Consider the following 14,706-nt stretch of genomic DNA (forward strand, 5'->3'; position numbering starts at 1 on the left):
TTATATCATGAGAATTAAAATTTTATAAAATTTTAATTATGCCCCATCTATATAATAGGATTATGCCACTACATCAAAAAAGAAACGAAGCCTGGCAGATGATAGAGCAAGTAAAACACTTTCCTTGCATGCAACCAACCATGGCTGGATCCCCATAATCACTTATAAAACCCAAGCCAAGAGGACTACCAAATGTAGCCCCAAAACCAAAAGAAAATTAAATTAAAAGAAAATATTTCTGGGGCCGGAGATAGCATGGAGGTAAGGCATTTGCCTTTCATGCAGAAGGTCATTGGTTCAAATCCCGGTATCCCATATGGTCTCCCATGCCTGCCAGGAGTGATTTCTGAGCATGGAGCCAGGAGTAACCCCTGAGCACTGCCGGGTGTGACCCAAAAACAAAAACAAACTAAAGAAAATATTTCTATGTAGCAACTTAATATACTCTCTAGAATATATTAAAAGGAAAGAAAAATATGCATAATAGCATATAGTGTTTATTGGCATATGCAAAAGGAATATATACATCTTTTTTGTCTATTTGTTTTGTTTTGTTTTGGGGCTACGCCCAGTGCGGCACTCAGTGTTACTCCTGGCAGGCTCAGGGGACCATATGGGATGTCAGGGATCGAACCTGTGCCCATAATGGGTCGGCCATTTGCAAGACAAACATCCTGCCACTGTGCTAATTCTAGCCCCATACATACATCCTTTTTTGGGGGGTGGAGGGATCCACAGCCAGTGGCACTCAGGGGTTACTACTGGCTCTGCACTTAGAAATCACTCCTGGCAGGCTCAGGGGACCATATGGGATGCCAGGATTCGAACCACTGTCCTTCCTGTATCCGCTGCATGCAAGGCAAACGCCCTACCGCTGTGTTATCTCTCCAGCCCCACGCATATATACATATTATTTTTGGTTTGGCTTTTGATTTTTTGAGCCAAATCCAACATGACTGACTCTGTACTCAGGAATCACTCCTGACAATACTCAGGAAACCATATGAACATGCAGGGATCAAACCCAAGTTGGCAACTTGCAAGGCAAGAATTCTACTCACTGTGCCACTACTGAGGCCCCTCCATTTCATTTTTAAAAAAAAAAAACATCGAAATAATTTATTAGCAATTACGAAAAGAAGAGGAAGCAAGCAAAACAAAAGAACAGGATAGAACAAAATTTCTACATATCTATTTTCACCTGATTTCTCCTTTTTGATTATTTATACATTTAACTTAGTCTTTTAATTAAAAAGTTATTTACATATAAATCTGATTCTATCTCCAGCACCAATTCAAAAATAGGAGAAACAAACCCTAAAATAAAAAGTAAGTGCACTAAACACATTAAATTTATAACTAGATACTGAGAAGATAATGACTTCAGATAAAGACTGATTATAGTACTAATAGTACTAATAAAAACTATACTACACTTCCAGAACAAAATGACAGAAAAATCTTAACTTCAATGAGTTTTTGAAGTTGCTATTGTTGTTGTTTTGGTTTTGGGGTCACAGCCAGTGATGCTTAGAAGTTACTCCTGACTCTGCACTCAGAAATTATTCCTTTGTATTTAGGCCAAGGCTTTTTTTTTTTTTCCATTTTCCCCATATTTTGCTAGACCTATGCAAACAATGGCAATTGCCACTCTCACACCATTACTACTGTATTTTTTTAACACATTCTTTTTTTGGGGGGGCCACACCCGTTTGACGCTCAGGGTTTACTCCTGGCTATGCGCTCAGAAATAGCCCCTGGCTTGGGGGAACCATATGGGACGCTGGGGGATCAAATCGCGGTACATCCTAGGTTAGCGCTTGCAAGGCAGATGCCTTACCTCTAGCGCCACTTCTCTGGTCCTAACACTTATCCTTTAAGAAAGAAAAAAAAAACAGCTTACTAAACTTTAAAAAAAAGTTACTATAGTAAAATGCCTGTCTCGAATACAGGCAGGGGATAGGAAGAAGGGAGGGGGCACTGGTGGTGGGAATGTTGCACTGGTGAAGGGGGGTTCTGTTTATGACTGAATCCCAACTATAATCATGTTTATAATCATGGTGCTTAAATAAAGAATTTATATTAAAAAACATAAAAGAAATTATTCCTGGCAGTACCCACCATCTGGGATGCCAGGGATTGAACTTGGGTTAGCGTGCAAGGCAAGACCCCTACCCGTACTGTACTATCACTCTGGCCCCTGAAGTTAATTTTTAAATCTATTTAAGGTAAAATAAAAACTAAGGATTGCAGTACAGCACTTCTCTCTCTCTCTCTCTCTCTCTCTCTCTCTCTCTCTCTCTCTCTCTCTCTCTCTCTCTCTCTCTCTCTCTCTCTCTCTCTCTCTCCCTCCCTCTCTCCCTCCCTCCCTCCCCACCACTCTTTTTCCCTCCCCCTCTTTTTTTTTTGGTTTTTGTTTTGGTTTTTGGTTTTGGGGTCACAACCTGCAGCGCTCAAGGGTTACTCCTGGCTCTACACTCAGGAATCGCCCCTGGCAGGCAAGGGGGACCATATGGGATGCCGGGATTTGAACCACTGTCCTACATTCAAGGCAAGCACCTTACCGCTGTGCTATCTCTCTGGCCCCCTTATCTCTTTCTCTTAACTAAAAACAATTTTAGTAAGTATGAAGGAGGATTATCTTATCAACCAGCAATAGATGGAAAGAACTAAGCATTTACTCTATCCTTTTCAGTTTTAGTACTTCATTCCAGGTAGCTGGAATAATAAATAATAAATAATATATATAATAAATATATATAATAAAAATATAATAAATAATAAATAATAAAGTCCTTATACTAAAGAGTGATGACTAATAAATGTAAAAGAATTACAGAATTAGGAAAAATGAACATTTTATGAACTTTAATAACTGATTTGTCTAAAGCTCAAATAAGAACACTAGGGGCCAGAGTAGTAATGCAAGCTGTAAGGCATCTGCCTTGCAAACGCAGCCTAGGATGGAGTACGGTTCAATCCCCACTTCAACCCCTGCTTCCCATTTTGGTCCCCTCAACCCAGGAACGATTTCTGAGCGCATAGCCAGAAGTAACCCCTGAGCGTCAACGGGTGTGGCCCAAAAAACAAAAATAAAAACAGAACACTAAAATTGAGGAATAAACTAAAGGTAGAGGGCCGGGAAGGTGGCGCTAGAGGTAAGGTGTCTGCCTTGCAAGTGCTAGCATAGGACGGACCACGGTTCGATCCCCCCCCACCCATGTCCCATATGGTCCCCCCAATCCAGGAGCAATTTCTGAGCGCATAGGAGTAACCCCTCAGCATCAAACGGGTGTGGCCCAAAAACCAAAAAAAAAAAAAGAAATAATAAACTAAAGGTAGAAAGTATCAACTCCACAGATTATTATATTATTAATCATAGGAGTAAAAAATAAGACTTCTGGGGCCGGAGAGATAGCATGGAGGTAAGGCGTTTCCCTTTCATGCAAAAGGTCATTGGTTCAAATCCCGGCATCCCATATGGTCCCCCGAGCCTGCCAGGAGCAATTTCTGAGCGTGGAGCCAGGAGTATCCCTGAACGCTGCCGGGTGTGACCCAAAAACCAAAAAAAATAATAATAAGACTTTTACTGGGGGTCAGAGAGATTGTACAGAAGGTAAAGTGCTTGCTTGCCTTGCACATACTGGCCCAGATTCAATGCCCAGGGACCTCATACAGTTCCCTAACTCCACTAGGAACGATCCCTAAGCAGAGTCAGGAGTAAACCCTAAGTACAGCTGGGTAGGTCCAAAATTAAAAATAAAAACACTTTTACAATGGATAATCACACATTTTAAAACACTTGAAACATTATTAAAAAGTTATAGTTGCTAACAGTTATATATATAACAGTAACAATATATACTCAACAGTATGCTTAAAACTTAACCTACTAGAAAGCATTCTTGACAAAATTTCTAACTATGCATCCAATTAAATTTTTTTTCAAAGAGGTAATCCCAGCAGTGCTGATGAGGTCAGGACCCCGCCTACAATGCTTAGATAGTAGTGCAAGCTTGGTACTCAGAGACAGTTCCAAGCTCAGGAGACACCAGAGATGGAACTCAGGTCCTTACATATGCTATACATGTGCTCTACTGCTTGAATAGTCACCAAGCTCCAATCAGTTTTTAACATATAACTTTGAGTTTTCAGAATACAGGGAAGAGAGGAGCAAATTTAACGTTAGCACAAAAAAATCATCAGGTAACTCCATAAAACAAGTCATCTTTACAGAAACTGATTTGCTCTTGTTAAAGAAACTGCAATATATTGAGGGCGGAGAGATAGCACGGCACTAGGGCATTTGCCTTGCATGCAGCCACTTCAGGGCGGAAGGTGGTTTAAATCCTGGCATCCCATATGGTCCCCGAGCCTGCCAGGAGCAATTTCTGAGAGAAGAGCCACAATAACCCCTGAGCGCCGCCAGGTGTGACCCAAAAACAAACAAACAAACAAACAAAAAACTACAATATAACATTAAGAGTGAAGTCATTGAGGCCTGAGTGATAGCAAAGCAATCCAGTTCACATCCCAGCATCCCATATGGTCCCCCAAGCCTGTCAGGAGCAACTTCTGGGCACAGAACCAGGTGTAACTCCTGAGCGTTGCCAGGTGTGACTCAAAAAATCAAAAAAAAAAAAAAAAAAAAAAAGTGAAGTAATTATACTAGGTTAAGAGAAACTAGTTTAGACAATACAATGCAATGAAAAATTTTAACGAAATTCTGGTTAAAAAATAATTCATTAGACGACTGGGAAATTCTCAATATTACAGGAAAGCACTGTTATCTTTGTAAGTGCTAATGACACTGTCCTGATCTAGAAAATGCTGGAGCTGGTAAGGCTTTGCCTTTCACATGGTTGATATGGCTCAATTTCCACCACTACCATACTGTCCCTCCAGCCTTGCTAGGAGTGTTCCCAGAATGCATAGCTGGATTTAAGCCCTGAGCACTGCCAGGCGTGCATCTACCTCAAAAAGAAAAGAGATGGGGCCGGAGAGATAGCATGGAGGTAAGGCGTTTGCCTTTCATGCAGGAGGTCATCAGTTCGAATCCTGGCGTCCCATATGGTCCCCTGTGCCTGCCAGGAGCAATTTCTGAGCCTGGAGCCAGGAATAACCCCTGAGCACTGCCGGGTGTGACCCAAAAACCACAAACAAAAAAAAAAAAAAAAAAGAGATAAAAGCCAGTATTTTGAAATCAACTTTCAAATCAGCAACTTTCAAATGATTCAACACACACACACACACACAAAAGCAAATATGGATGGTATTTTGTTAACTTTTGGATCTATGTAGAATATGGGAATTTGTTCTTCTTTCAACTTTTCCATTTTTTCTACATTTTTTAAATATTAGAGAGAAGATAAGAAGAGAAATAAAAATAGTTGTAGACAAAGAAATATGATCTAAATCTGATCACTCATAAGTCATCTGAAGAACCTTCTCTCTCTTATAGTTAATACAACAAAATAACTGATTACACAGTTCACTATCATCTAATCAATATGAGTAAATGGATTTCAAACAAATACTTAACACACTACAAAGAGCAATACAGTACTACAATCTGTCAATGATTTAAGGAATGTTTGTCATTGGCAAACAGAATACTTCGGTATGATACCTCAGACAATCAAAGTACTTTAAGCCATTGAGAAAAACTCTTTGAAATTGCTTTTATTTAAAAATATTGCAACATATGAAAGACAACTAGAAGGGGCCGGAGAGATAGCACAGCGGGAAGGCGCTTGCCTTGCATGCAGGACAGTAGTTGGAATCCCGGCATCCCATGTCGTCCACCGAGCCTGCCAGAGGCGATTTCTGAGTGTAGAGCCAGGAGTAGCCCCTGAGCACTGCCGGTGTGACCAAAAAAAAAAAGGGAAAAATAAAGACAACTAGAAGACTGTCCTATTAAAAACCTTGTCTACACACTTTAAATGCCACACAATGAAATTCTTTAAATTATTTATCTCAATCTTAAAAATAACAGAAAATAGATATATACCAAGAGGGAAAAACTTGTTGACTATCAGCAATGTGTTTGATGCTTTGCATAGTATTTAATATTTAACTCTTAAAATTGAGGAAAATATTCTCATTTGAGAGGTGAACTATTTTGAAACACAGAAAAGTTAAATGGCTTGCCCATAAATAACTCAATATTATGAAACTGGAAATTAAAATGAGATCTACTGGAAATCTGAAGCTTGAAGCCCATGTTCTTGGCACTAAATTGACCATAATGAATTTATTGCTTATAGAGAGAAGTTCATCTAAAATAACAAAAGCAAAATAACCTGCTTAAAAGAATATCTTCATATTTAAAGCCACATTCTAAGTTAAAGGAAAAAAATGGAAAAAAAAAGTATTGCTAGTTATAAAACAAAGAACCAATTTTTAGCAAGTCAGCTGTCTATGACACAGGACAGCTAGTTGCCTCCCCACTGTACATGTAAAATTAAACTCCAGTTGCCCGTTGTTTGACCCCAAGGTCAAAAATGCTAGAAACATAATTCACATTAAAACCCAGAAGCCAAATACCATTTGGCTGTAAATGTTTCCCATAGCTGTGATTAACCATGTTCCTCTCACAAAATTTTGCTTTCAGCAAATATACTTTGAATTTTTCATTTTTGTATCATGATAAAAACTTGTTTTTAAAAATAACTGTAATGGGGCTGAAGCAATAGCACAGCAGTAAGGCATTTGCCTTGCACTCGGTCAAAACAGGACAGACCCCAGTTTGAATCCCAGCATCTCATAAGGTCCCCTGAGCCTGCCAGAAGTGACTTCTGAGTTCAGAGCCAAGAGTAACTCCAGTAAGCAAAAATCCCACAACTAAATTAAAATAGCAAGAGATCATTATTTGCCCACTGCATAAAAAGTATACCAAATCATCCAAGTACAACATAAGATAAATTATATCCTTTCTATAGGATCAAAATTCAACTAGCTGTTTCTTCTAAAGAGGCATATAAGGTGCCAGAGTGATAGCACAATGGTAGGGTATTTGCCTTGCACACAGACAACCTGGGACAGACCCAAGTTCTATCCTCAGCATCCCATATGATCCTCCGAGCCTGCCAGGAGCGATCTCGTTTTTTTTTTTTTTTTTTTTTTTGGTTTTTGGTTTTTGGGCCACACCCGGCGGTGCTCAGGGGTTACTCCTGGCTGTCTGCTCAGAAATAGCTCCTGGCTGGCACGGGGGGGGGGGGGGGGGGGGGGCATATGGGACACCAGGATTCGAACCAACCACCTTTGGTCCTGGATCGGCTGCTTGCAAGGCAAACGCCACTGTGCTATCTCTCCGGGCCCCCAGGAGTGATTTCTGAGCACAGAGCCTGGAGTAAACCGAGCACTGATGGGTATGGCCAAAAACAAAAAAACAAAAATAAATAAAGATGCATACAAAATATATGGAGAAATCTGTACGCTAAAGGTTTTTCCACTTAAAATGAAGTCTTTAAAGTAGTACAGTGACTAGAAGAGAACAAATGTCTTCTGAAATTGTAGTAATAATCTGTTTCTAATGTGTGTGTCAGTTATGTTGGTGTGTTCACCTGGCAAAAATTCACTGAGTTGTAGACTACTGATCCATATTTTGTCTGCTTATTTGACTGGGACCACACCCAACAAAAATCAGGATACTGAGCTGTGTGTTCTGGGTCACTTCCAGCAATGCTCAGAGGACCATTCAGCCCCAGGTTAAGATTAAATCAGGACATCCTATATGCAAAGCACACAACTCAGTCCAGCTCCTATATACTTTTTATGTTATAATTTTAACTTTATTTTCAAAAATCCTCCATCTAAAGCATATCTTATAGCAGCTACACTGATAACAAAAATGTTAAAAGTTCAGTGAAGAAAACAAACAAGCAATTTCATTAGACAGATACAATAAAAGCACTAGAGATGTCCAAAAAAGTGACAACTAATTGGAAGAAGGGAAAAGACTAAAAATGGTCAGTTAGAAATTAGTTCAGCATTGGGGCCGGCATGGTAGCGCTAGAGGTAAGATGCCTGCCTTGCCTGCGCTAGCCTAAGATGGACCGCGGTTCGATCCCCCGGTGTTCCATATGGTCCCCCAAGCCAGGAGCGACTTCTGAGCGCATAGCCAGGAGTAACTCCTGAGCATCACCGGATGTGGCCCAAAAAAAAAAAGAAATTAGTTCAGCAAAATATAATGGCAGAGTAGTAAGTGCAAAAGCAAGGGAGAATGTCCTATTACATTTTAAGCTTTTTCCTTGAAAGCAATAAGAAAGGTCTGAAGATCTTTTTAAGCATTAATTATGTTTATTTGTATTTTAAACATCAATGATGGTCATTGCCATGCTTGAAATCCCATCTTCTGAGAAATTACAATGTACAATGCATCATCCTTTTCACCATTATGATCATGCCCTACAACCACATGCACAAATAAAAACACAACCAACATTAAATGACCACGTGTGGTCACATGATCCGAGTACATAGGCTTGCTAACAGCCCACAAGAAAAAGAACTAAGCTGAGCCAGAGTGGTAAGACATTTGCCTTGCACATGGCTGACCTAGAACGAACTGCTGCAGTTCAATCCCCCAGTGTCCCATATGGTCCCCCCAAGCCAAGACTGATTTCTGAGCACACAGCCAGGAGTAACCGCTGAGCATCACCCAATGTGGCCCACCCCCCCCCCAAAAAAAAGAAAGGAAGAAAAAAACTGAGATAAAGAGATTGTTTCTTGGGAACCCAAATCAGAAAATCCAAAGAAAAAAAGTTAGCAACAAGAGTTCAAATGAAACACAACAGTCAAAGACAAGATGTTGGCATGGAAGTGGCATAGGAGACAGATTAGGAAGTAATGGAAATTATGAGATGGAGGTTAGGGAACAGAGACTGGGGGAGAGAGAACACATTAAGACAAAAAGAAATCAAAAGAAGAACTAATACACGTTAACTGTCTAGCATTAGATTGAAATGTTTTTTTTTTCCTGGTTCTAATTTTTTAAACTCCTAATCTTGAGACCAAGTTGTTTAAAATTTGCTTGGTTCCCTTGTGCATGCTTCCTTTCAATAGCACTCCACTACTTAAGGTAAAAAGTCTCTTTCTTGCAATTATAAAAAGCCTTTAGGATAAAAAGAGCACTTTGGAACTCTTATTCCGGCAGCAGAATAAACTGGAGAGTACGTAAAATTGGATGGAGGCCAATAAAGAAGATGATGTGCAGGGGTCAGAAAAATAGCACAAGGAGGTTTAGGCACCTGCCACCTTACACATACTGACCCCAATTAATTCCCTAGTACCATATATAGTCTCCAGGAGTGATTCCTGAGCACAGAGCCAGGAGTAAGCCCAGAGCAGCAATATGAGTGGTACAACAACAAAATGTCTAGAAAGCATTTCAGAAGCACAACAGACATATTGGAGTAAAATAAAGGACAGATAACAAAAATCGCAATGAAATGAGATTTGAAATACCATGAGGGAGAATGCAGGATTTAGTGATGCTACTAATATGTAGATGGGGCGGGAGCTTATTGCACAGTGGATAATGCATGTGCCTTGCATGCGGCTGACCCGGCTAACCTGGGTTCAATCTCCGGCATCCCATTTAGGCCCCTCCCCCACACACAAGATTGCCAGGAGTAATTTCTGAATGCAGAGCCAGGAGTAACCCGAGCACTGCTGGAGGTGGCAAAAAAAAAAAGTGTAGAAAGACACCCAGGTTGCTGAGAGCTTCACAGGGAGCGTGGGCCATTTGTCAAAAGAAATCAAAAGATAGGGCCCAGGGGGTCGGAGAGACAGCATGTAGGTAGGGTGTCTGCCTTGCGTGCAGAAGGACGGTGGTTCGAACAGTAGCGATTTCTGAGCATAAAGCCAAGAGTAGCCCCTGAGCACTGCCAGATGTGAAACCCCACCCCCCAAAAAAGGTCCCAGAGAAACAGTACATGCTTTGCATGTGGCTGGAATGGGTTTAACCCTCAGCATCCCACATGATGTCTGAGTGCAGAGTCAAAAGTAATCTTTGAGCATCACTGAGTATATAGATGTTTGAAGTGTTTATAAAATGGGAATTCAGTGGGAATTCAGTGAAGTCCATTAGCAGGTATTTAAAGGAACCTATATAGAGATATGAGAGCTATTCAGCAATTCAAGACTTGTGAATGAATAACCAATTTTATGGTTTGAAACAGTTCAAAATTTTCTTTGGATAACATTTATTCTAAAAATAAGTAAATATAACTTACTAAAACATTTTTAAACCTCTTGCACATCTCTGCCACCATTTAAGATTAAGCAAACTTCTACATAAAACCCAACATTTTATATACATATATGTACACATATGTGTATATATATAATGTATGTATGTATGTTTTGGGTCCACACCCAGCAGTACTCAGGGTTTACTCCTAACTGAGCTCAGAGATAACTCCTAACAGAGCTTGGGGAGATGATGCTAGGGATAGAACCCTGATCGACAGGGCAAATGCCCTGCCCACTGTACTACTGCTAGGCCCCTAAATTCAACTGGAGTTTTATATTTGGGTATACCTGGCAGTACTCAGAGTTTACTACTAGCTCTGTACTCAGGGATAACTCCTGAAAGGATAGGGTGACCATAGGGGTGCCAGAGATCGAACCCAGGTCAGCCGTAGGCAAGGAACGTACCCTACCTACTGTATTATCAGGCCCCATAACTTTTACTTTCTTAAAAGTATCAAAATTTCCTCTATTTCCTTTATGAACTACTCACCACTGACTTTAAGAAAAAAAAACTTTAAAAAGTCACAGTTAGGGCCCAGAGAGATAGCACAGCGGCGTTTGCCTTGCAAGCAGCCGATCCAGGACCAAAGGTGGTTGGTTCGAATCCTGGTGTCCCATATGGTCTCCTGTGCCTGCCAGGAGTTATTTCTGAGCAGATAGCCAGGAGTAACCCCTGAGCGTCACCAGTGTAGCCCAAAACACCCCCCCCCCCAAATTTAGTATGCACTTCTATCTACCCTCCAAACTGCAACCAGAGTTACCTTTTGAAAAAAAATCTAAGTACTTCAGTATTTATTTGAAATTCTTCAGTTAACTTACTTGATAAATTACCATGGGTCAGCACAGGGATTAATGTGTTTGCTTTGCACATGTCTTATCATAGGTCAATCCCCAGAAGTGCATATGGTCTCACGGGCACCACAAGTATCTCTGATAACCAATAATAATAATAATAAGGGACCAGAGAGATAACACAGTGGTAGGGCATTTGCCTTGCACGCAACCAATCCAGGATGGAGGGTGGTTCGAATCCCAGTATCCCATATGGTCCCGTGTGCCTGCCGGAGCGATTTCTGAGCGCAGAGCCAGGAGTAAGCACTGAGAGCCGCCGCCAGGTGTTATCCAAAAAAAAAATAAATAAGTATCCATGATAGCATCAAGAGTAAGCCCTGAGCATCGCTAAGAGTGGCCCAAAATAAACAAAATATCATGCAGCATTGTTTGTAAAAGGCAACAATGAAAATAACCTCAAGATGAAATACTGCCCAACAATACTGTTGAATAATCTCTAGACATTTTTATATAAAACGGAGGGAGTAGCTATATACAGAATGCAAGCATTTATCTTTTAAGTGTTTGGGGAACATAAGTGTACGGGCTTAATTATATGATAAAAATATAACAGGAAGAGCAAAAATAATGCCCACCTCTACAAATAGAAAATGGGTGTTTAGAAAAAAAAGTAGAAAAGAAACATTACTGAAACTCTTGAACCTCTGAACCTCTGACTTCTATAATCTATCTAGTTATCTATAATTTGAAGATGGGTTAACTTAATATATTACCTATAATTACCTATAATTTTAAGTGATTTTTTTGCTTCCTCAGTTCCATACAAGATTAAGTTTAAATACTACCAAAACCTCTCTATATTTTATTCCATATCAATATTCAAATTAATTACCATTCAATTAAAATAATTTCATTGTTATTTGGAGCCAAACACACTTGCTGTGCTCACTGTCCTGGTTCTGTGTGCAAGATCACTGGCAGTGTTTGAGGAACGATATACAGTGCAGGGGATCAAACCCAGGTTCACTGCATAGAAAACAAGTATCCTACTGTATTAATCTTTCAAACCCAAAATAATCTTTTGCTTTGTTTTGTTCTTTTGGGGCCATATCTGACAGTGCTCAGAGCTTATGACTGGCTCTGTACTCAGGGTTAACTCATAACGAGTTTGGGGGATCATAGGAGATGCCAGAGATCGAACACAGGCTGCACATTTGCAAGGCACCTACCCCACTGTTCTATCACTCCAGCCCCCAAAATAACTAATTCTTGACTTTTTGGGCAGATAAAGAGTCCATCTTCAATTTTTTACTCATTATCAGTTATTACTGCTCAGAAGACTATTTGAGATACGATTCAGGAACAGTCTATGCCTCCAGAGTTTGGAGTCTACACTGGACACCAGAATGAAAGACTGGAAAAGAAAATGTCACAAGTGAACAGTAGAAAATCACTCAATTTGCTCTCTGGAAAGCCAAACAATAATACCAAGTAGCAGAAAGTTATTATTAAATTAACAGTAAAATCTTTGAGAATTAAGGAAAACTATTACTCTTCCAACAAATTCAAAAGCAGCAAATCAAAAACAAGTACTAAGTTGGAAGGAGGTTGTTTGGCTTTTGGGGACACATCTGGTGGTACTCAGGGATTACACTTGGAGGAGATTAGGTGACCATATGAGGTCAATCAAACTAGGAATCAAACCTGGGCTAGCCAGATGCAAGGCAATCACCCATTCCACAGTACCCCTTCACTCCAGTACCTAAAGTACTAAAACATTTGATAATAACAACAATGCTATGTAAACAGGTATCTAATCATGCACACCTGATACTCAATATTATAAAGCAATATTACCTCAATCATTAATATATATATATACAAGAAAGCAAAAATGATACTAGAGATAATCTGTACTATCTCATCCTTACATAAAATTCCCTCTACAAACACACACACACACACACACACTAATCCTCTCTTCACAGATCTGTATTCACAAGTATGCACAAACTCTTCATAAATCTGCACTAATTCACAGGTCCGTCCTTCTCCACAGATCCTCACACATAAATGTACAAACACTCCATAGATCTGCACTAACTCACAGGTAGGTATACACACACCCTCTCCATAAATCTGTATTCTCACGTATACGCATTCTACAGTCTGGCATAGACGCATATATACAGTCAAAGGTCTCAGTATACAGTCTCAGTGGTACTCACAGATCTGAATACACAGTGCATACAGATTTGGTATACACAGATCTTTTGTTTGTTTTGGGGGGGTCACACCCAGTAGCGCTCAGGGCTTCCTCCTGGCTCCACGCTCCGAAATCGCTCCAGGCAGGCTCAGGGGACCCTATGGGATGCCCAGATTGGAAACACCTACCTTCTGCATGCAAGGCAAAAACGCCTTACCTTACCTTACCTCCATGCTATCTCTCCGGCCCCCGGTATACACAGATCTGTACTCACACACAGAGAAGACATGCAGGATCTCACATTGACACACCCAGCCCTGTATCCACCTGGAAACTCTACAGGTCTATGCTAACTCGCGCGTTGTTGTGCGCGGCATACCCACAGATCTGGACTCACACCGACCCGACACGCGCTCTACATACAGACATGCACCATGTCGCGTGCATAGACACACTCCACAGGTCTTGCAAGAGCTCCCAGATGGACGCGTGAGGTCCCCTTCAATACCACGGATACAGGGGTAAGCAAACATCAACATCCTCATCATCATCATCACCAGCACCAGCGCCAGGGCCACGCATATTGCACTAGGGCCAAGTGGGGGGTGCGGGGGAAGCAGATCCCCAGCCCCACCCGGAGGTGCTGGTGCGTGCACCAGGGAGGTGACAGGAGGCGGGGCGGGGCACCCTAAAGAGAATGCCAACCCCGTCTCCAAGAGCAGACAAGATGGGAGAGGGGAGAGGGGAGTTGGAGGACCACCTGGAGGCCGGGCTGGGGGGTGTGGGGCGTGGGGTGGAGGAGCCGGGCCGGCAGGGCCTGGGCGTGTGCTGGGTGTCTGGAGCCCTCGGGGCCGGCCGGGCGTCGGGCGTGGGCGTGGGCGGCCGTCGGGGGATGGATGCCCACTCGAGGCGGGAGGGCCGGTGACAGACAGGACGCCGGGCCGGCCGCGGAGGCCGAGGCGCTGCGCACGCACCAGGGTGGGGTCGAGCGGGGGGCTCGCGGGGGCCGCGGGAGGCGGCTCCGGGCCGGGCGTCTGGGGCGGGCGGGTCTCCCCGACCTACCTCGGGCTCCGCCGCGGCGGCCCCCGCCTCGTCCTCGCTGCTCTCCCCCGCGGCGCAGGCCGAGGCTCGCGCGGCCGCGTGGGGCAGGGCGCGGCGCGGCGCGGCGGGGCGGGCGGCTCGGGCGCCTCAGGGGCCGGGCGAGCGGCCGCCGCGCCTCCCCCGCCCTGTCAGCGACGCCCCGCCCGCCGCACCCAGCCCGCCCCGGCTTCTCCTCGCACCGCCGGCAGCCGCGGCCACCGAGCGTCAACCGCCCGCCGCCGCGCCGCTGCCTCCCTCGCCCGCTCCGGCCCGCGCGCGCGACTCACTCCTCCAGGCTGCAGAAGAGCCCGCGCGTGCGCGTGCGCGTGCGCGTATGCTGCGCGTGCGCTGCGCGTGCGCGCGCACTCCCC

General features: G+C 42.8%; 1 protein-coding gene across 1 annotated transcript in view; it reads right to left on the reverse strand.

Moving 5' to 3' along the window:
• The window catches only part of MYO9A (myosin IXA), a 246,893-nt gene extending 232,552 nt beyond the window's left edge, over nt 1-14,341 (reverse strand). Inside the window, exon 1 of the mRNA XM_049777567.1 lies at nt 14,318-14,341. The gene's annotated coding sequence lies outside the window, so the exon portion shown is untranslated. The remainder of the gene's footprint in view (nt 1-14,317) is intronic.
• Nucleotides 14,342-14,706: the final 365 nt, after the last annotated feature.

Source organism: Suncus etruscus, chromosome 1, assembly GCF_024139225.1.
Source record: "Suncus etruscus isolate mSunEtr1 chromosome 1, mSunEtr1.pri.cur, whole genome shotgun sequence".
Lineage (NCBI taxonomy): Eukaryota > Metazoa > Chordata > Mammalia > Eulipotyphla > Soricidae > Suncus > Suncus etruscus.